General features: G+C 48.3%; 1 protein-coding gene across 3 annotated transcripts in view; it reads left to right on the plus strand.

Annotated features, from left to right (window-relative positions):
- Positions 1 to 23,826, plus strand: part of LOC308595651 (uncharacterized protein) — a 223,249-nt gene that overhangs the window by 17,031 nt on the left and 182,392 nt on the right. For 2 of the 3 annotated variants that reach the window (XM_081210195.1, XM_081210200.1), the window contains exon 1: positions 3,136 to 3,647. The gene's annotated coding sequence lies outside the window, so the exon portion shown is untranslated. Of the gene's footprint in view, positions 1 to 3,135; positions 3,648 to 20,613; positions 20,787 to 23,826 lie in introns of those variants that run through there. The other variant, XM_081210193.1, reaches the window with a different exon arrangement.

Raw genomic sequence — 23,826 nt, forward strand, 5'->3', positions numbered from 1 at the left:
CTCTACTGCAGGTCTAACCAACCCTGCTCCACAATTGCCACCACTGCCCCATTCCATTCCACCCTCCAATGGTGGCAGCCAACCATCTTGGCTGCAAGTCCCAGAAGACGGGCTCTCTCCTTAAGAGACCTTTTTCACCTAGCCTGGGAGGGCAGAGCCAGGATTGACTCCAGCTGCAAAAGCTGAGGCTGCTGAACAGACTCTTGAATTTGGGGGTTTTGGCGGGGGGGTTGTTGGTGTTGGTGTTTTGTTTTTATACTTTAGATCTTGTGATTTACGTGGAAATTGTTCCGTTCAATTGCTCAATCCCAGCATTCCAAACTACCCCTATCACCATCTAGCATTTCCTAAAATTTACTCTTCTACTGTAATTACCATTATTATATTAATGTCATTGATACATGCGTATAAAACTTTAAATACAAACACCAAGACATTGCACTGAAACTTTCAATAAATGCTCATGCATGCACTTTCCAAGAGTCTCATTCGAGAGCCAGTGGGGTGCAGTGCTTAAGAGTTTTGGACTAGGAACTGGGAGACCTGGGTTCAAATCCCCACTCAGCCATGAAGCTCACTGGGTGATGGCTTCACAGCCCAACCTACCTCACAGGGTTGTTGTCAGGATTAAACAATGAGGGGGAGAACGACTTAAGACCACACTGAGCTCCTTGAAGAAACAGGTGGTATATAAAGGTATCCAATAAATTTCACTAAGAAGAAAGGTAAGATTCTGCACTTAGGTAAAAAGAATCAGCTGCACAAATATAAGATGGGACATACCAGGCTTGCCAGTAGTACATGTGGAAATGACCTGGAGTCTTAGTGGACCACAAGACTAACATGAGTCAACATCAGCAAAATAGGCTGTTATTCTAGGCTGCGTCCAAAGAAGTCAAGTGGTCAAGTGTCCAGATCAAGAGAAGTAACAGCCCCACTTTCTTCTGCCTTGTTCAGACCACACCTGGAGTCCTGTGTCCAGTTCTGGGTGCCCCAATTTAAGAAGGATTTTGACAAGCTGGGAGGTGTGCAGAGGGGGGGGGGGTGAGCAAGACAATTAAGCGTTGGGGAACCAAGCCTTCTGAGGAACAGGAAGGGCTGTCAGGTGGAAGATTGAACAAGCTTGTTTTCACCGGCTCTGGAGGCTGTGACCCAAACCAATGGCTTCAAATTAGAGACGCCCTTGGAAGGTTGTGGACTCTCCTTCCTTGGAGGTTTGTAAGGAGAAGTTTGAAGGCAATGTGTCATGGAAACTTTAGTTGAGAGTCCTGCAGTGGACTAGACGACCCAGAAGTCTCCTGCAGGTCTAAAATTCTATGATTCTCCCCTGTATGAACTCTTTGATGGGCCATGAGGTTAGTCCTCTTACCGAAGCTCTTTTCACATTCCAAGTACTGATATGGTTTCTCACCACTGTGAATTCTTTGGTGAGCCATGAGCTTGGTCCTCTTACCAAAGCTCTTCCCACATTCCAAGCACTGATGTGGTTTCTCCCCAGTGTGAATTCTTTGGTGGGAAGTGAGGTTGTCCTTCCGGGTGAAGCTCTTCCCACATTCCAAGCACTGATACGGCTTCTCCCCAGTGTGGATTCTTTGATGGGCCATGAGGCTAGTCCTCTTACTGAAGCTCTTTCCACATTCCAAGCACTGATACGGCTTCTCCCCAGTGTGGATTCTTTGATGGGCCATGAGGTTAGTCCTCTTACTGAAGCTCTTTCCACATTCCAAGCACTGATAGGGTTTCTCCCCAGTGTGGATTCTTTGATGGGCCATGAGGTTAGTCCTCTTACTGAAGCTCTTCCCACATTCCAAGCACTGATAGGGTTTCTCCCCAGTGTGGATTCTTTGATGGGCCATGAGGTTAGTCCTCTTACTGAAGCTCTTCCCACATTCCAAGCACTGATAGGGCTTCTCCCCAGTGTGGATTCTTTGGTGGGATGTGAGATGGGCTTTCTGGCAGAAACTCTTTCCACATTTCACACATTGATAGGGTTTCTCACCGCTGTGAATTCTTTGGTGAGCCATGAGCTTGGTCCTCTTACCAAAGCTCTTTCCACATTCCAAGCACTGATAAGGTTTCTCCCCTGTGTGAATTCTTTGGTGGGAAGTGAGACTTTGCTTCTGGTTGAAGCTCTTCCCACATTCCTAACCCTAACCCCAAAGTCGTCCGCAACTGGACCTAACAGTCAGGGGTCCCTTTACCCTTTACCTTTAATCCCCATGTTATGCCCCCCAACTACATCACTCATACATCACGGTTACATCATGAAAGGGGAGGTCTGGTGGCAGGAATCTGAGCATCCTGGACCCTGCCCCATGGTTCCCCCTGCCCTCCACCAAACACCCATCAAGTGAAACAAAACAGATACTTACTTTTCCCAGCCAAGTGAATCACACCCTTTTGTCTTCATCTGAGTTTGGTATTTCTACAATGGCTACCTGTCTGGTACTCAGGATGCCAGGGATTATCACTCAGGCAGAGGGGCTGCTGAGTAGCTGAGCTCACATGTCTATGTGGATTTCTGAAGTTTTCCCAGTGAGTCAGTACATAGAGACATTTTTCAGTGAATTCTTACATTTGGTATCGTGCAGCAGAGGCCCTTTGAATAGAGAGGAAGAAACTGTGATGAAGTGTTTTGTGGGGACAAATCACACAAGTCACAAAAGTGATTATGCTGATTTTGGTAGTGGGCTGCATGTGCATGAGATCTGCTGGAGGGGCAACCCCCCAACCTATACATCAATTCCTGCAACCACTGGTGGCCTCCCTGCCTCTTGTGGGAGGGAGTTCCACAGGTTTTACTCTGCCCTGCAAGAGGAAGCGCTTTCTCTTCCCTGCCCTCCGTCTTCCTTCCTTGCACAGGTGAGGTTTTAGGTACCGAATGTCCGAACGTTTCCATCCACCTACAACCTCTGTTATACAAGGGGACTGATCCATACATCTGAATGGGGTTTCTCTGCATGCAATTCCCTGCTCCTGGATCCAAGGGGCCAGCAGCGCATCCATGCAAAGGAAGAGCAGAGCTGCCGCCCTCCTGCTACCCTCCGCGCCCTGACTTGCCCCCCTCTCGCCTTGCAGCGCTGGGACCCCCGCTCTCCCCATGGGCCCTATCCTGGGAGAGAGGAGACTCACCGGATCCCAGCAGGCGCCCCCAGGCAGCCTCTGCAGAGCCGAACCAACGGGACCCCCACACGCCCGACTTCTTGCAGGAAAGGGGGGGATTGGGCTTTCGCTCTGGAGGACCCTGCCCCCCCGGTCTTACTTTCCTATCTAGGAATCCAGCTCGTTTCTGTTTAACCCTTGGCAAGCCGAGCGCACCCAACTCACGCCTCTCCCTCTCCCGAGAGCCGGAGCATCGCGCACCAACGGCATCCCGAGAAGGCGGAGGAGGAGAGGCTTATGGATTACTTCCGGCAAGGGATACATTCAGTTTTGGCCCCCTAACAGCTGGCCCCTGAACATGGGTCCTAAGAAATCTTCACTGGCTCCCGGTCCATTTCCGAGCACCATTCAAAGTGCTGGCGCTGACCTTGAAAGCCCCAAATGGTCTCAGCCCAGTAGAAGGGAAGGAGCGTCTCCACGTCCATCGCTCAGCCCGGACACTGAGGTCCAGCTCCGAGGGCCTTCTTGTAGCAAGGATTTTTAAGGTACCAGTGACCCACTCAAATTGTGTCCCAGAATTGACAGACGCAGCAGTGGAGAAAAAGAAAGCGATATTTATTGCTGAGCAATAATTGACCCTGTGGAATCCTTTCCAGAGACTGGGCCGCCCAGCTCTAGCGCCCTGAGGCTTTATATCTGAGTACATACATCATCGATCATGACATAATCGAATACAATCGCACACGGCAGCAAAAATAAAACCAATGAGCGCATTCAAGTCTTGCCCGCTGATCATGTAAAGAGTTCCCTCCCAACTTCTGCTTTCTTCAGTCTGAACATTAGTCCGACCTTTCCCCTAATAAAAAGAAGAAAGGAACTGTATTCAGCCGTTAAGCTCTCCTACGCAACATCTGCCAAACAGGGACATTTTGCGGTTAGCATCTTCCTGTTTTCAGCTGCTCAGGACCCTGTCTGGACAGGAGGAAAATGCCAGCACAGCAGATTTATTGCTTCCCCCCTTATGTTAGCGAGACATTGAGAAGAACAAGGGGAGAGAACTGGGACAGAGTTCATTTTGGATTTTTCAAATCTAAGCATTTTGCCCTAAGCTTTGCAGAAGCCTTCATGATTCAAACATGGGTAAAAAGCATTATAAGGATATATGGTTATATATGGCTAACTAATTATATGGAAAGCATTAGGGTATAATTCCTCCAGGTGGTCCTGCTTCATTCTGGCAGGTGCCTCATTGCGAGAAGTGAGGTTACAGGGGGCCTTCTGGGTTGTCGTGACTGCCCTGTGGAACGCCCTCCCACCAGATGTCCAGGAGATAAACCATTATACGGCCTCCATTGATGCCTGAAAGCAGCTCCGTATCGGGAAGCTTTTAATGTTTTATGTTGGGTTATGTTTCCTTTTATTCTTTTGGAAGCCGCCCAGAGTGGCTGGAGCAATCCAGTCTGATGGGTGGGGTACAAAAAAAGTTGTTGTTGTTGTTGGACACCCAGCTTTTGACAGCTACCTAGGCAGGGATTAAGGGCTGCTTCGTTCTGTGCTTTTGGACTCCTATGTGGGCCTATGGTTCTGGTGCTTGTGGATCTTATGGGATTTAATGTCTTGCCATTATAAATGCACGGGGATAAGCGCATTTACACAGACACATTTACGCAAAAACACCCAAACTCCGGCATGTAGCCGCAGGTGATACAATAGGAGCCTTTCTGCAAATGGCCTTTGCAACACAACTCACTGGGTGGTAACAAAGTAGACACATTTGCCTCTTTACAGCGTAGCCCCGTTTCTTCAATGAATCCACCCATTTCAGTAAAACCTGAGCTGAAATAGTACGGAGAGCAAAACAGCAGCCCTGTCTGCCCCCCGTCAGCCCCCAGACTCCCCCAGTCACGTGGCAGGAGATTCATCCTGAGCCCCCCCCCCTCCGTGAGATGGGTATGACATCATGGATGATCCATATAATCCATTGATGATCCACATGATCCAAGCAGACTTGTCCAAAGAGCGGGTCTGCATAAAAGGCGGATCTACACGGATCCTCATGGATCCTCCACTTTTTAAAAAATAATTCCAACAAATGCAGTGTCAAATCACACCTAGAAGGCACGCCTACAAACTGGACTATAAAAAACGTGGATCCAACACTTTGCCGCGCAGCAGGACCATAAAAACATGGATCCGAGGCACGGATCCTCATGAATTCATATGATTTTTATATTGAAACAAAATAAAAACACCATGCTACTGTAGACCACATCTTAGTCTGTAGGAGGAACCAAAAAAATCACGCATCCACTGTTTCGTGGTGCCGCAATGGCGCAAAAACATGGTTAAAAAACACGGATCCTCATGAATCCTCATGATTTTTGCACTAGATCAGCCCAAACTCACTTTCAAATTACACATCATGTCCAGGGGCACAACATCCACCACAGAAATCACGGATCCATGGCTTCCTGGCCATACCATGGCCCAAAAAAGTGGTTTTCAAGAACAGATCCTCATGGATCCTCACACTTTCTGCATTGGACCAACCCAAACTCACTGTCAAATCACACATCATAGCCAGGGGAACAACCTACACCACAAAAAACTCAGATCCACGCCTGCCTGACCACGCCCTGGCCCAAAAACGTGGTTCCGAAGCACGGATCCTCATGAATCCTTATGATTTTTGCACTAGATCAACCCAAAGTCACCATCAGATCAAACATCATGGCCATGGGCACAGCATCCACCACAAAAATCACGGATCCACGGCTTCCTGGCGAAACCGTGGCCCAAAAACGTGGTTTTCAAGAACGGATCTTCATGCATCATCACGCTTTTTGCATCGGGCCACCCCAAACTCACCATCAAATCACACATCATGTCCAGGGGCACAGCCTGCACCACAAAAATCACGGATCCACGGCTTCCTGACCATACCGTGGCCCAAAAACGTGGTTTTGAAGCACGGATCCTCATGGATCCTCACGGTTTTTGCATCGGGCCACCCCAAACTCACCGTCAAATCACACATCATGTCCAGAGGCACAGCCTGCACCACAGAAAACTCAGATCCATGGCTTCCTGATCATACCGTGGCCCAAAAACGTGGTTCCGAACCACAGATCCTCATGGATCCTCACGCTTTTTGCATCAGGCCATCCCAAACTCACCATCAAATCAAACATCATGTCCAGAGGCACAGCCTCCACCACAAAAATCACGGATCCACGGCTTCCTGATCATACCGTGGCCCAAAAACGTGGTTCCGAAGCACGGATCCTCATGGATCCTCACGCTTTTTGCATCGGGCCACCCCAAACTCACCGTCAAATCACACATCATTCCCAGGGGCACAGCCTGCACCACAAAAAACTCGGATCCACGGCTTCCTGGCCACTCCATGGCCCAAAAACGTGGTTCCGAAGCACGGATCCTCATGGATCCTCACGCTTTTTGCATTGGGCCACCCCAAACTCACCGTCAAATCACACATCATTCCCAGGGGCACAGCCTGCACCACAAAAATCACGGATCCACGGCTTCCTGACCACTCCATGGCCCAAAAATGTCGTTTTGAAGCACGGATCCTCATGGATCCTCACGCTTTTTGAATTGGGCCAACCCAAACTCACTGTCAAATCACACGTCATAGCCAGGAGCAGAGCCTGCACCATAAAAATTATGGATCCACGGCTTCCTGGCAACGCCATGGCCCAAAAAGGTAGTTTTGAAGCACGGATCCTCAAGGATCCTCACTCTTTTCGCATTGGGGCTCCCCAAAGTCACCATCAAATCACACATCATAGCCACGGGCACAAATCACAAATCATGAGTTGCACTACAAAAATCACAAAAATCTCCTTACCTGCACTGTTAATGTCACCACTGCAATATTATTATTAGAGCCGATAGGAGAATAAATGACTACCGTATTTTTCGCTCTATAGGACACACTTTTTACCCTCCAAAAATTAAGAGGAAATGTGTGTGCGTCCTATGGAGCGAATGCAGGCTCCTTGGCTTCAGCGATAGCAACACGAAGCCTCCGAAGCGCAGAGGGAGCGCTCCCTCCACGCTCCAGAGGCTACGCGTTGCTTTCGCTGAAGCCTGGAGAGCGAGAGGGGTCGGTGCGCACCGACCCCTTTCGCTGTCCAGGCTTCAGGGATAGCCGCCTGAAGCCTTTGGAGCACAGCGCAAGTTTCTGCTGATCTCCGAAGGCTTGTGGTAAGCCGCCTGAAGCCTGGAGAACGAGAGGGGTCGGTGCACACCAATCCCTCTTGCTCTCCAGGCTTTGCTTCTCTGGAGAGGCACTGCACAATGTTTCCTCTCTGCGCAGCGCCCCTTCAGTGAAGCTGGAGGAGAAATGGAAGGGGCTCCGTTTCTCATCCCGCTTCGCTGAAGGGGCGCTGAGCGGAGAGGGGGAGAATTTTTTTCCCCTTGTTCTCCCCCTCCTATGGTTCGGTGCGTCCTATGGTCCGGTGCGTCCTATAGAGTGGAAAATACGGTATATATTGTACCAAGATATGGTTCATCTTCAAGAACAGATCAAATACATGCCAAAGTATTAAAGAGGAGAAAAAATATGAAACTGCTTACATACTGTCAACTAATATCCAGATTCAAGAAAGACTGTATGGCAAACATACAGTGAAAATCAGTGAAAAGATAGAATCTGAGTCCATCATAACAGAGTTCTACCTTCTGGGTAAAATTTATAAACTATTACTCAAATATGACACCAAGCCCGAACAAGCAAAACCTTATATGACAAAATGGATGCAAAAATTTTAAGAGCAGTTCACAGTAGAACAGTGAGAACAATTATGAATAAAGGAATAAAATTTACTGCAAATTAAGCCCTAAAACAAAATTGGTACAGTGGAACCTCGGGTTGCAGACATAACCCGTGACTGAGGCACGTCCGCAAACCACAGCATTCGCATCCTGAAGCGCCACGTCTGCACAGGCACTGGTGCAATTTGGCGCTTCTGCGCATATGAAAGACCCAGTTCTCTGAGTGCATGTTCTGGAAGCTGGGCAATAGGGGCAGTACAGGATTCCTTTTAGTGTACTGACCTCCCCGCTGCCCAAGCTGCTTCAGGTCATCGCGGATGTTCTCCTGGAGATACCAATAGTGACATGGGTGATATGACACTAGGTAAAAGTGAAACAAAAGAAGTGCCATGGTCAGATCACTTCCTGGTGCAACTGGACTTCTCCGTGACCCTTTTCCTCTGCAGGGAGGTGGGACCAATGCGGATGGTCTGCCCCCGCCACTTAATGAATTCAAATGGTTTCCAGAGAGTGGTAGGGCATGCTTTATCCCATGTTGATGGCCTTTCAGCTGATTCCCTGGTGGCCCGCTGGAATGTGGAGTTGATCAGGGCTATCGACTGTCTGGCTCCGAAGCGCCCTCTCCGACTGCATGGAGACCTGACAGCCCCATGGTTTTCTTTGGAGCTGCGGGTGAGGAAACAATCGCTGAGATGGCTAGAGTGCCAGTGGCAGAAAACTCATTCTGAATTTGACCGGACACAGGTTAGAGCTCAATGTCGAGCCTACCAAGTGGTGATAGCAATGGCGAAGAAGACTTTCTTCACCGCCGCTATAGCATCTACAGAAAATAGTAGCAGGAGACTCTTTCAGGTGGTTTGCAATTTAATGGAACCACCTTTACCACCGGGGCCTTGTAAAGACCCCAAGACCTCCTGCAACGATTTTTCAAATTTTTATGCAGATAAAGTTGCTCATATTCGGAAGGAGGTAGACACCACCGTGGGAGCAGGGTCGGGGTGAGAGAGTGCTAGAGCCCTATCTGGTCAAGTTGCATGGAATCAATTTCAATCCGTTACCCCCGAGAATGTGGACAGGCTGCTTGGATGCGTGAAACCAACCACCTGTCTCCTTGATCCTTGCCCATCCTGGCTAATAAAAGCAAGCCGGGAAGGGCTGGGCGATGGGCTCTGCGGGGTGGTGAATGCTTCCCTCTATGAGGGAACATTCCCAGATCCGCTGAAAGAGGCGGTCATTAAACCGCTTCTTAAAAAAACATCTTCAGACCCGGCCAGTATGGCCAACTATCGCCCAGCCTCAAATCTTCCATTCTTGGGCAAGGTGATTGAGCGGGTGGTTGCTGAACAACTCCAGGCACGCCTGGAGGATGCAGACCATTTGGATCCCTTCCAATTGGGATTCAGGTCTCTTCATGGGACTGAAACTGCCTTGGTCGCGACAATCGATCATAACATCCTTCTGGACCGTCTAGAGGAGCTGGGAGCTGAGGGCACTGTTATACAGTGGTTCTGCTCCTTCCTCCTGGGCTGTGTCCAGAAAGTTGTGGTGGGGGATGAGTGTTCAGACTTACTTGTGGGGTGCCTCGGGGTTCCGTCCTCCCCTCCATGCTTTTTAACATCTACAGGAAGCTGCTGGGAGAGATCATCAGGGGGTTTGGGCTTGGTGTCCATCAATATGCGGATGATACCCAACTCTACCTCTCTTTCAACTCAGAACCAGTGAAGGTGGTGAAGGTCCTGTGTGAGTGCTTGGAGGCGGTTGGAGGATGGATGGCAGCTAGTGGATTGAGGTTGAATCCTGACAATAATGAAGTTCTGTTCTTGGGGGTCAGGGGGTGGGCTGGTGTGAAGGACTCCCTGGTCCAGAATGGGGTAACTGTGCCCCTGAAGGGCCAGGTGCACAGCCTGGGAGTCATTTTGGGCTCACAGCTGTCCATGGACGCACAGGTCAAATCTGTATCCAGGGCAGCTGTCTACCAGCTCCATCTGGTACGCAGGCTGAGACCCTACCTGCCCGGAGACTGCCTCACTAGAGTGGTGCATGCTCTTGTTATCTTCCGCTTGGACTACTGCAATGTCCTCTACGTGGGGCTACCTTTGAAGGTGACCCAGAAACTACAACTAATCCAGAACGCAGCAGCTAGTCTGGTGACTGGGAGTGGCCACCAAGACCATATAACACATGTCCTGAAAGACTTACATTGGCTCCCAGTACATTTCTGAGCACAATTCAAAGTGTTGGTGCTGACCTTTAAAGCCCTAAACGGCCTCGATGCAGTATACCTGAAGGAGCATCTCCACGACCATCATTCTGCCCAGACACTGATGTCCAGCACCAAGGGCCTTCTGGTGGTTCCCTCACTGTGAGAAGCAAAGTGACAAGGAACCAGGCAGAGGGCCTTCTTGGTTGTGGCGCCCGCCCTGTGGAATGTCCTCCCATTAGATGTCAAAGAGATAAACAACTACCTGACATTTAGAAGACATCTGACGACAGCCCTGTTTAGGGACGTTTTTAATGTGTGACTTTTTAATGTATTTTTATTTCATTTTTTGGGAAGCCACCCAGAGTGGCTGGGGAAACCCAGCCAGATGGGCAGGGTACAAATATATTTGTAGTAGTAGTAGTAGTAGTAGTAGTAGTAGTAGTAGTAGTAGTACTTTGTAGGATTTGATAATCTTTATAGGTCATTTAAATTTCTAATCTATCTATCTATCTATCTATCTATCTATCTATCTATCTATCTATCTATCTATCTATCCCCTCCCCCGTTTCCCTTTCTGTACTTCCTTATCCTTATAAAATTGAATATATATATATTTTTAAAATTTACGGCTCCACAGTTTTCTGGGTCTCCCCATATTCATTACCCAACCACCTATGCTGCTCATGGCCAGATCACTTTGGGGCACTGCCATGCTGTAAAAAGATTCTCATGAAGCACAGATCCCCATGGATCCTTAGGTTTTTTTTATGTTTGGTCACCCTGAAATCAGTATCAAATCACACATGATGTATATGACCACAGAACGAACCACAAAAACCACAGAGCACAGCTAAGGAACAAACACTATATTAAATACTTTAATCCTCATGGATCGGCATGATTGTTAAATGGACTCCACCAAATTATATTGTAAGATCACACCAATGTCCATGGAATGACCAAAATACAAACGCTATCTGAAATGGTTCTGCATTAGCAAGAACATTGAAATAAAATGACATTCATATTCATAGCTTCCACTGTGAAGAACAGCACCTGGAAATTTTTGACACTGCTAAACCTCAAGAATGTCCAAGGCAGAGATTGTGATGATCTTACCTGTGAATGTAAATTATCAAACCAACTAGATGGAGACCACCAAAGTAACCATGAAAAACAATCACCTGTCTTGCATCAATTCAGCTACAAATGGTTTTGGGACAAAAGTTGGTTGCTTTGCAGGGGTAGTAATTATAAATGGAGGTTTAACTGCAAGTTTTCTTGAGAACAGATTTTGTCAGTGCAAACTTTGAAATAGGGGGTTTCCAACGTGGTGCCCATGGGAATCATGTTGCCTGCTGACAGCTTTCCTGGAGTCCACCACGTGTTTTTATAAAAAAAAACAGGATTCGTCGTGAATTGTGCCCAGCATGACTTCAGATTGTTCATAGTACATTTGATTGACTACAGGGGCATATGAAGGGGCAGCGGGGTGATGGTGCCCCAGGGTGCCATGCTGGGGGGAGAGTGACAGTACGGTCGCTGTACTGGCTGCCGCTCTTGCGGCAACTGTACAGGCAGCCCCTCTCGCAGCGACCGTATGGGCCATACGGGCAGCTGCTCTCGCGGCGACTGTACAGGCTGCTGCTCGCGTAGCGTCCGTACAGGCAGCTCCTCTCACGGCGGCCGTACAGGCTGTATGGGCAGCCGCTCTCCTGGCGACCATACGGGCAGCCATGCATGCACAGTCCGTACAGGACATCATCCAGGACTTGTTACCATATTATAGCTGCCACAAAATCTATCGGCATGCCACCAGAACCAGGGAAGCATTGCCAGTTGCAGCTCACACAGTTGAAGTGAAATAAAAGACAGAAGAGTAGATCGGGAAGAAAGTTCCCCAGACTGCAGGAAAAGATAACAGTAGCTCTAGCAGCTGATTCAGTGCAGGCTGCTGAGGGGTTTGACTCCTTAAGATCACCAACTGACTATGAGACACCTGGAAAGCACTCAGCCTCAGATGACCTCCACTCCAAAAGGTGGGAAAGAGGATTTGACAGTGACCGATATTGATTATTTTGATAGCAGCCCCATATTTTCAACACAAAGTGAGAAGTGTTTGGACAAATCACTGATTTGTACATCAGTTCCCCCATGGCACAACTGTACCTTCCCCACACTCAGTCTACAAACCATGGGACTTTGGTTCAGTTGGCAACATCTGTGTGTATAACTATGACATAAACACACTGAAAGGATCAAACTGGATAAATGATCGCATAATAGATGCCTTTCTTGCCTCCAGGGTGATCATGGCCAAAGAGCTAGGTCACAATGGAACAATTTTCCCACTTACCGTACTTGCCACTTCATGCAGATATGTCAAAGATTGCCAGTGCAAGCTCTGAAGAACTGTTTGAGATTTGGAGTGCTAAAGAAAGATGTTTTGATTATTCCAGTAAATGACAGAGAAGTCCACTGGAAACTGATAGTAATCATTTTTAAAAGGAAGACCATGCTCTATCTAGATTCCAAACATGGATTGAACCACTCTGTGATTGATGCAATAACATCCTTCTTAGCATGTCTGTATGAGATGGATTCAAAATATCCCTATAGTTTTGCGGCTGATCATTTTTTGCACCAACTGATATACCCAGGCAAGGTACCGTAATTCCAGGGACTACGGTCCTTTCACATGTACCATTGCCCATCTGATTGCTTCTGCTGCCCAATTACAGTTCATACAAAAGGATATGGCTGCCATTAGACCCTGGATTGCAAAAGAAATAATACAGTACTGTGGGAAAACCTATTTTGAAGGACAGGACAAATTTTTTCAAGTGGAAATTGATGCTGTTCCTCCCAAGAAGAGACAAATCTTGAACGAGAGTTACATTACTGTGTCTCGATCATGCCCAGAGGGATGGAAGGATACACTAACCTATTGCTCAGATATCCTTGTTTGAAGGCTGCTGGTCACTATGTTTCTTGAAGGAAGGGTGCAGGAGGCCCAGTGGTGACCTAACTATGGCTTACTGTGAAGGAAACTGCAAGGACTGGTACCACTGCTTTCGCATAGGCATTGATTCAAAAGATCTTCCAGAGGTTTTTGTGTGTCCAGACTGTCAATCCACTGTGGCCAAATAGATTTTGAAACTGCGAACTGTCATATTCCACAGGTTGGTATAATACAGCAAAATCCAAACATACAGTTTTCATCATCATGGCAGGGATGGTCCTTTTCCATAGAATTCTTATTTATGGAGTTAATTTTTATATCCTGCTTTTCTCTACTTGAAGGAGTCTCAAAGTGGCTAAAAATCTCCTTTCCCTTCCACCCCCACAACAGACACCTTGTGAGGTAGGTGGGGCTGAGAGAGTTCAGAGAGAAGTGTGACTGGCCCAAGGTCACCCAGCAGCTGCATGTGGAGGAGCGGGGAAGCGAACCCAGCTCACCAGATTAGAGTCCACCGCTCTTAACTACTACACCACAGAAACGTATCTCTTAAAACTCTGGAGCAAGCTGTTCAGTTCAGCCTCATAGTGATACTGATTTGTGGAGGGAAGGTTGGTGATGAGCAAGATCTGTTCCCATTTCCCAACACAGAGACCATAGAGCAGTTTCTTTTGGGGGCTGAACCTGCAGAGTGTTTCTGTTCAGAATTTCCGTGGCAGAAATTGGCTAAGTGCCTTTATAAACATTCAGCTTCTCAAATCGAACCCCATCATGAAACTTTCAGGTGTAGCTGTTGGAGGTGGAGGGCAGAGAAGGTGCTAGTCCTTATCTCCCTCCTCCCAGCCTATCATTGCCCAATGGGCTGAATTTCAGGGCTTTTGCATGTAAAGGGCAAGCTTGTTCTTTACTTGTTTAGACTCTTTAAACTTGGAAACAGATATTTGGCTCCATGACCAAAATGACCAAAAGGGTCAGCTTCTAGAGGACTGGAAAGATCATAATTGTACTTCCCCTACCCTCAGCCCTAACTCCGTTGAGTATTTTTTGTTATGAGACTGAGTGTTTGGGGCTGATGCTGTAGCATTCTTGTCTGGGGGCTTGATGAAAAAACAGAAAAGTGACCCTCACCTAACTCTCCAATGCCCTTCAACAAGAATGCTGTAGGAAATATTGCTAAGCCCAAAGGGAGGCAAAAATTTGCTTCAGCTCACCTTGTTAATGGCAGAGCAAAAGCTATGTATGTGTCATTCTCAATCAGTCTACTTTCAGGACTGATTTTAGAACCCTCTTATATCAGGCCACATGGTCACTGGAGGTGGCCCCATCATGCAAACATGACTATCCACACAGGGACCATCTATTTTTGTTTTTTCCCCTGATACTGGATTTTAAGTTACAGTTACATCTTTTAAAACAGCTGTCAGTATATCACACTGTATTCCACTTGCCTTCCAAAGGAACACGTGGCTCTCCCCACATAGCGGGTTAGGTTGAGACTGCTGATCCAAAGTAATCAGTAATTTTTACGGTAATTACAATCCTGCTTTCCCTTGTACCAGCTTACCTTGACTTCAGTAAGGCCTTTGAAAAGGTCCCCCATGATATTATTGCAAAACAACTAGTAAAATGTGGGCTAGACAAAGCTACTGTTAGGTGGATTTGTAATTGGTTGATGGGCTGAACCCAAAGAGTGCTCATCAGTGGCTCACCTTCATCCTGGGAAAAAATGACTACTGGGGTTCCACAAGGTTCTGTCCTGGACCTGGTGCTATTCACTATTTTTATAAATGATTTGGATGATGGAATAGAGAGTGTGCTAATCAAATTTGCAAATGACTGCAAACTGGGAGGGGTTGCTAATACACCAGAGGACAGGGTCAGAATTCAAAATGACCTGAATAGCCTAGAGAGCTGGGCCAAAACCAACAATATGGAGTTCAATAGGGAGAAATGTAAGGTACTGCACCTGGATAGAAAAAATGAAATGCACAGGTGGGGGACACTTGGCTTGACAACAGTACCTGTGAAAGGGATCTGGGAGTCTTAGTCGACCACAAGCTGAATATGAGTCAACAGTGTGATGTGGCAGCTAAGAATGCCAATGCAATTCTGGGCTGCATCAATAGGAGTATAGTGTCTAGATCAAGTGAAGGAATGCTACCACACTATTCTGGTTGGTTGGTCAGACCACACCTGAAATACTGTGTCCAGTTGAAGAAGGATATTGTCAAGTTGGAGTATGTCCAGAGGAGGGTGACCAAAATGTAAAAGGTCTGGAATTCAAGCCCTATGAGGAGAGACTTAGGGAGCTGGATTTGTTTAATCTAGAGAAGATTAAGGAGTGGCATGATAGCCATGTTTAAATATTTGAAGGGATGTCATGTTGAAGAGGGAGCAAGCTTGTTTTCTGCTGTTCTAGAGACTAGGATGCAGAATAATGGATTCAAACTATGGGAAAAGAGATTCCACCTGGGCATAGTAATCCAGTCAGGGAAAAAGGGAGGCATACTATGTTTAGGGCACCGTTTCCAGCCCCTTCCCCTTTCCGGGGTGAGCATAGTGGATCCTAAAAAGGGCTGCTCAGTCATGGATACAGCTGCTGAGCTGCTCAACGGCCTCATTCCTTGAGTCAGAATGACTGACCGCCCATGTGTCGGTTCATGACTAGGGGCTTCACATTCCTGCCACAGTAGCCATTTAGTGATGGCCATGGGGGGAGGGTTTGGGGAGGTTGGGTTTGGTTTTTGGAAGACGCCTGTGCGTGAATTTGTTTTATGTGTGTAGATTAGTGCACGCTGACCAACGCGCAGTCTTCGCAGTAGGGCTCTGTTCTGATGGCATGAGTAGTCATGACAAACTGGTGGATCCTATCTGCTGCAGGCTTCATCCGCCTTCAGAGCCGTTGTAACACACTGCTTGTTATCACCCGCCTGTTCTGCCGTTGAGGACTTCTTGGATCATTCTTTGTCTAGCTCCTTCCCTGTTATGTACTAAGCTTGGATCCTAGAACAATAGGCAAGTAGGATCCTAGAATGAAAGAACTGATTGGCTTGCAGGAAAAGACCAATCAGGCTCCAGGAGGGAAGCAGAATCAGCTAGTCAGACGGGACTCATTGTGTGAATAATGTATATAAAAGCCTGAGGTTTGGGGGGAATTCAATCACTGTTTTACAAGCTGCAATAAAGAGCATGAAATCACTACAGGACTCTGAGCATATTTAATTTTCTTTGACCTTGCTGGGAGTACGAGATTCCCAATGGCTTCACTCACAAGGGTCATAGGAATGTGCAAGCCCACTCACCATGACAAGTGAGAGAACTGAGATAGATTGCACTGAGCCCTGGTTCTCATTAGACAAAGCGTTCCACCAAAAAGGCTCTGGCTCTGGTTGAGGACAGCTGGATATGTTTTGGGCCAGGGACCACCAGTAGGTTGCTGTTAGATGAGCGTCACACTCATGGGGGGTGTATTGGAAGATAATTCCCACAGATAAGAAAGGTCACAGACTGTTTAGGGCTTTAAAGATTAGCACCAAAACATTGAACCTGATTCGATACTCCACCTGGAGCCAATCCAGCTGATGAACAACCAACTGAATGTGGGTTCTCCACAAAGTCCAAGTAAGAACTCATGCATCTGCATTTTAGACCATTTGGAGTTTCTGGAGCAGTCTCAAGGGTAGCCCTGCATCTCTCTCTCTCTCTCTCTCTCTCTCTCTCTCTCTCTCTCTCACACACACACACACACACACACACACACACACACACACACACATTTATACCCTGCTCTCCCCGGCTCAGGTGTACAGCAAGTTAAAGTAGTCTAGTCTGCAGGTGACTACTGCATGGATCACCATGGCTAGGTTGGAAAGGGACAGGTACGGTACCAATCTCCTAACCTGATATAGATTCAAAAATTCCAGTTTGGCTACATTTGTGACCAATGCCTCCATAGAGACAGAAGCATCCAGGATCACACCAGGACTCCTGATGGCAGCTACAGGTGACTATTGCGCCCCATGAAGACCTGGGAGCTGGCAAACCAAACAGAAATTATTCTGGCCCAGCCATTGGACGCCCATCTTTAATGGATTGAGATTCAGCCGACTCCGTTTCCTCCATCCCAGCGCACCCACCAAAAAATTGGCCAATATATCCAGGGTAGCATCTGGCCAGGGCCATGAAGCAGTAGATCCATGATGTTTGTGGTCAGATCTGTGGTTATGTACAAGATATGTGAATAAAGGGTGAATTTGGGGTTCCCCAATGCAAAAAGGGTGATGATCCATGAGGATCTGTGCTTCAAAACCATGTTTTTGAGCCATGGAGTGGCCAGGAAGCCATGGATCCGTGATTTTTGTGGTGCGGGCTGTGGCCCTGGCCATGATGTGTGATTTGACGGTGAGTTTGGGCTGATCTAGTGCAAAAAGCGTGAGGATCCATGAGGATCCGTGCTTCAAAACCACCTTTTTTGGTCCACAATATGGCCAGGAAGCCGTGGATCTGAGTTTTTTTGTTGTGCAGGCTGTGCCCCTGGACATGATGTGTGATTTGACAGTGAGTTTGGGTTGGCCCAAAGCAAAAAGTGTGATGATCCATGAGGATCCGTGCTTCAAAACCACGTTTTTGGGCCACGGTATGGCCAGGAAGCCGTGGATCCGTGATTTTTGTGGTGGATGTTGTGCCCCATGCCATGATGTTTGATCTGATGGTGACTTTGGGCTGATCTAGTGCAAAAATAATGATGATCCATGTGGATCCGTGCTTCGAAACCATGTTTTTGGTCCATGGTGTTGCCAGATAACCGGAAATCCGTGATTTTTGTTGTGTAGGCTGTGCCCCTGACTATGATATGTGATATGACAGTGAGTTTGGGTTGGCCCAATGAAAAAAGCGTTAGGATCCATGGCGTTGCCAGATAACCGTGGATCCTAGTCTATTGTGGTGCAGACTGTACCCCTGGACATGATGTGTGATTTGATGGTGAGTTTGGGTTGGCCCAATGCAAAAAGCGTGAGGATCCATGAGGATCCATGCTTCGAAACCACGTTTTTGGGCCATGCCGTTGCCAGATAACCGTGGATCTGATTTTTTTGTGATGGATGCTGTGCCCCTGGCCATGATGTGTGATTTGACAGTGAGTTTGGGTTGGCCCAATGCAAAAAGCGTGAGGATCCATGAGGATCCATGCTTGAAAACCACGTTTTTGGGCCACGGAGACGCCAGGAAGCCGTGGATCCGAGTTTTTTGTGGTGTAAGCTGTGCCCCTGGGAATGATGTGTGATTTGACGGTGAGTTTGGGTTGGCCCAATGCAAAAAGTGTGAGGATCCATGAGGATCCATGCTTCGAAACCACGTTTTTGGGCCATGCCGTTGCCAGATAACCGTGGATCTGATTTTTTTGTGGTGGATGCTGTGCCCCTGGCCATGATGTGTGATTTGACAGTGAGTTTGGGTTAAAGCGTGAGGATCCATGAGGATCCATGCTTCGAAACCACGTTTTGGGGCCATGGAGTGGCCAGGAAGCCGTGGATCCGTGATTTTTGTGGTGTAAGCTGTGCCCCTGGAAATCATGTGTGATTTGACGGTGACTTTGGGCTGATACAGTGCAAAAAGGGTGAGGATCCATGAGGATCCGTGCTTGAAAACCACGTTTTTGGGCCATGGAGTGGCCAGGAAGCCGTGGATCCGTGATTTTTGTGGGGCAGGCTGTGCCTCCGGACATCATGTGTGATTTGACGGTGAGTTTGGGGCAGCCCAATGCAAAAAGCGTGAGGATCCATGAGGATCCGTGCTTGAAAACCACGTTTTTGGGCCATGGAGTGGCCAGGAAGCCGTGGATCCGTGATTTTTATGGGGCAGGCTGTGCCTCCGGACATCATGTGTGATTTGACGGTGAGTTTGGGGCAGCCCAATGCAAAAAGCGTGAGGATCCATGAGGATCCGTGCTTCAAAACCATGTTTTTGGGCCTTGGAGTGGCCAGGAAGCCGTGGATCCGAGTTTTTTGTGGTGCAGGCTGTGCCCCTGGGAATGATGTGTGATTTGACAGTGAGTTTGGGGTGGCCCAATGCAAAAAGTGGGAAGATCCATGAGGATCCATGGTTCGGAACCAAGTTTTTGGGCCACGGTTTCGCCAGGAAGTCGTGGATCTGTGATTTTTGTGTTGCATGCTGTGCTGCTGGTCATGATGTTTGATCTGATGGTGACTTTGGGCTGATCTAGTGCAAAAATAATGAGGATTCATGAGGATCCGTGCTTCGGAACCACGTTTTTGGGCCATGGAGTGGCCAGGCAGGTGTGGATCCGAGTTTTTTGTGGTGTAGGCTGTGCCCCTTACTATGATATGTGATTTGACGGTGAGTTTGGGTTGGCCCGATGCAGAAAGCGTGTAGATCCATGAAGATCCGTTCTTGAAAACCACATTTTTGGGCCACGGTTTCGCCAGGAAGCCGTGGATCCGTGGTTTTTGTGGTGGATGCTGTGCCCATGGCCATGATCTTTGATCTGATGGTGACTTTGGGCTGATCTAGTGGGAAAATCATGAGGATCCATGAGGATCCGTGTTTTTTAACCATGTTTTTGCGCCCCTGCGCCCCCCCGAAACAGTGGATGCGTGATTTTTTTTATGCTTTCTACAGAGTAAGATATGGTCTACAATATCATGGTGGTTTTATTTAATTTGAATGAAAAAATCATATGAATTCACGAGGATCCGTGTAGATCCGCCTTTTACCTTTTTCCGGGGCTTTCCTCGCAGGGCGGACCCCTCGCCCCATTTCCCAGGCTCCGCGCATCCCATGAAAGGGTTAAGGGGCGTGAGAGAAGCCAGGATAGAGCCCCCCTGTCCCCCTTGCTTGTCTTGGGGGGCAATAGGGACGGAGAGATGGGGGGCGCAGGGCGAGGGGTGAGCCGGGCCAAGGGGGCGTCTGGGTGCAGGGGAGACCCCGGGATGGGGGGGGCAGGGCCGGGGGGAGGAGGGGGCAGCATTCCCGGGGCAGGGAAGGGCAGCACTGGGGGGGGGGAGATAGGAAGACCAGTCTTGGGGGGGCGTCTCCATCGTGGCTTCCTTGGGGACTCTCCGGAGGGGCCGCCTTGGCTTTCCCCTCCCGCCCAGGAATGCCCCCCCCTTTAAGGCGACCAGAGAGGGATCCCTGGAAAGTGGGGGGTCCTGCCCTCCCACCCTTCTTTCCTGCAATCTCTATCCTCTTCCCACCCCATAAGTCCCTGCCCTGTCCAGACACAGCGATTCTGCCCAGTCCAGCCATTGGTCCCCTGGAGAGGAGAGGAAATCCCGAGAGGAAGGGGGAGGGGAGAGGCCTTCTCAGAAGCGGCTCTTGGTTTCCGTAATCCCACCCAGGAAGCAGCCAGAAACCTTTTCCTCTCTCTCAGGCTGCCATCTTTAAGTCTCTTTTCCACCGCCTGCTTCATTGAGGATGAGGATAATGTACACCTGTCATCAGAAACGGGTGCAGAGTCCATGGAATGGCTCTCATGATTGATACGGAAATTGCACCTCCAAAGCATTTCTGTTCCTCTTATTCTTTGTAGGCAATGTCAAAGTGACTGACAAGCTGAGATACAATCCTTCATCATCCGATGACAATGACTGCATGAATCTTCCCAGTCAAAGGACCCATTTTCATGATAGACAGTGCCTGTGGCTGGAGGCTCTACACACCGGGTGTGCCTGTGCAGGCCAAAGACTGCCAGTATTAGCACAGGTGAGGTGTGTGACCTCCCCAAATTTACAGACTGTGTGAGAATGAGCGTTTGTGGGTGTGACTATAGTTTACGGCAACCCTGTGATTTTCTCCACCCATAAAATTTCGTAAGCTGATATTACAGTAAAAAATCCAAAATAACTACAAAAAATCACACAATAATAATAATAGTACAGTGGTACCTCAGGTTAAGAACTGAATTCATTCTGGAGGTCCGTTCTTAACCTGAAACTGTTCTTAACCTGTGGTACCACTTTAGCTAATGGGGCCTCCTCCTGCTGCCGCACAATTTCTGTTCTCATCCTGAAGCAAAGTTCTTAACCCAAGGTACTATTTCTGGGTTAGCAGAGTCTGTAACCTGAAGCGTCTGTAACCTGAGATACCACTGTAGAAGTTCTAGTATTAGTATTTTCCCCCAGCCGATCTGGGCAGCTTACAGTACATATAGGTAAAGGTATAGGGACCCCTATGGGGTGGCGCTGTGGGTAAAACCTCAGTGCTTAGGGCTTGCCGATTGCATGGTCGGCGGTTCGAATCCCCACAACGGGGTGAGCTCCCATCTTCGGTCCCAGCTCCTGCCCACCTAGCAGTTCGAAAGCACCCTTAAGTGCAAGTAGATAAATAGGTACCGCTTTATAGCGGGAAGGTAAACGGCGTTTCTGTGTGCTGCGCTGGTGCTGGCTCGCCAGAGCAGCTTCATCACGCTGGCCATGTGACCCGGAAGTGTCTCTGGACAGCGCTGCCCCCGGCCTCTTAAGTGAGATGGGCGCACAACCCTAGAGTCGGACACGAATGGCCCGTACGCGCAGGGGTACCTTTACCTTTACTAAAGGGACCCCTCACCATTAGGTCCAGTTGTGGCAGACTCTGGGGTTGCGGCACTCATCTCGCTTTATTGGCTGAGGGAGCCGGTGTACAACTTCCAGGTCATGTGGCCAGCATGACTAAGCCGCTTCTGGCAAACCAGAGCAGCGCACGGAAACACCGTTTACCTTCCCACCGGAGCGGGACCTATTTATCTAGTTGCACTTTGACGTGATTTCAAACTGCTAGGTTGGAATCAACAGGGACTGAGCAACGGGAGCTCACCCTGTTGTGGGGATTCAAACTGCCGACCTTGTAATCAGTCGTAGGCTCTGTGGTTTAACCCACAATGCCACCCGCGTCCCTACAGAACATATACAAGACAGTAAAACATCCAACATTAAAAACCTCCTGATACAGCTGTCTTCTAAATGTCAGATGGTTGCCTACCTCCTTGCCCTCGGAAGGGAGGGCATTCCATGGGGCAGGAGGCCCTTTGCCTGGTTCCCTGGAACTTCACTTCTAACAGCAAGGGAACCAGCAGAAGACCCTCGGAGGCGGACCTCCCTGTCCGGACTGAGCGATGGGGGTGAAGATGCTCCGTCAGGTCCACAAGGCTAAGGCTGATGAGGGCTTGAGGTTGCAGATCTTGCTCCTCCATAATGATCGATGAATAGATAGCAGAGTAGGAGAAAACACTCAGAGGCAGAAAAAAATAATTCAGCTGAGAAATTTATTACTGAAGACAGATAAGCATGACAGGAGCCAAAAAATAGCAAAAATGTAACTCATGTAACTTAGCAAACCAAAACAGCACTCAAGTAAGAAAGACACAAGAAGAGTAGAGAATAGCAGAATAGGAAGTGGGAGCAGGCGCATTTCAATACTGTAATTTATATATAGTTCAAGGTCAGAGTAACCCTGGGACTAGATAACAAGCCTCCAGGTGGACGTGCCCCACCTGCCCTTCACGTTCCTCTTCCGCACGGGCAGAATCTGCCTTCTGGACTGTGGGATTCACGGTTGTTCTCCTCCTCTCCATCCACCAGGGCTTGACTTCAGGTGCAGCAGAATCCCCCAGCCCCCCAAGGATTTGAGACCCATCAGCTTTCCTCACCTGGTTTAGCCGGCCGGTTGAAGCCGTTGTTTGAACCCCTGTTGCATGCTGACAGCTTCTGGAAGCCACAGGTGAGAGCTGAGTGCAGGGTGGGGACCAAGGGTGGAAAAATGACCCCAGAAGGTGCAGGACATGCCCCCCACCAAAGGAACTACTTATCCCCAACACCCCATGACATCTAGATTCAGGTAGGTAGCCGTATTGGTCTGACACAGTTGAAATAAAAAATTAAAAAAGAGTCCAGTGGAACCTTATAGACCAACTAGGTTTGTTCTAGATATAAGCTTTCGTGTGCATGCACACTTCTTCAGATACACTGACACAGATGTCACCAGACCCTTGTATATCGTGGGAGGGTGGGGTGGGGTTTTTCTCAGAAAGGTACTCCTACTTCCATCTCCCACTACCCATCACTATATGAAGAAGTGTGCATGCACACAAAAGCTTAGACCTCAAACAAACTTAGTTGGTCCCTAAGTTGCTGTTGTTGTTGTTTAGTCGATTAGTCGTGTCAGACTCTTCGTGACCCCATGGACCAGAGCACGCCAAGCCCTCCTGTCTTCGAGAACACTGTCCCACCATCTCGTCCTCTGTCTTCCCTTTCTCCTTGTGCCCTCCATCTTTCCCAGCATCAGGGTCTTTTCCAGGGAGTCTTCTCTTCTCATGAGGTGGCCAATGTCTTGGAGCCTCAGCTTCAGGATCTGTCCTTCCAGTGAGCAGTCAGGGCTGATTTCCTTAAGAATGGAGAGGTTGGATCTCCTTGCAGTCCATGGGACTCTCAAGAATCTCATCCAGCACCAGAATTCAAAAGTACCAATTCTTCAGTGATCAGCCTTCTTGATGGTCCAGCTCTCACTTCCATACATCACAACTGGGAAAGCCATAGCTTTAACTATACGGACCTTTGTTGGCAAGGTGATGTCTCTGCATTTTAAGATGCTGTCTAGGTTTCTCATTGCTTTTCTTCCAAGATCCTAAGGTGCTGCGGGACTATTTTTATTACTTTTTTACTTCAGCTGTGTCAGAACAATATGGCTACCTACCATTAAGTACAGTTATCTCCTTGCCTTGAATATCCTGCTTTTCAGTGCCAGATTAGGACAGTCCTCTGTCAGAAGA

The sequence above is a fragment of the Podarcis bocagei genome (genome assembly GCF_964188305.1).
Source record: "Podarcis bocagei genome assembly, chromosome: 10".
In the NCBI taxonomy this organism is placed as follows: domain Eukaryota; kingdom Metazoa; phylum Chordata; class Lepidosauria; order Squamata; family Lacertidae; genus Podarcis; species Podarcis bocagei.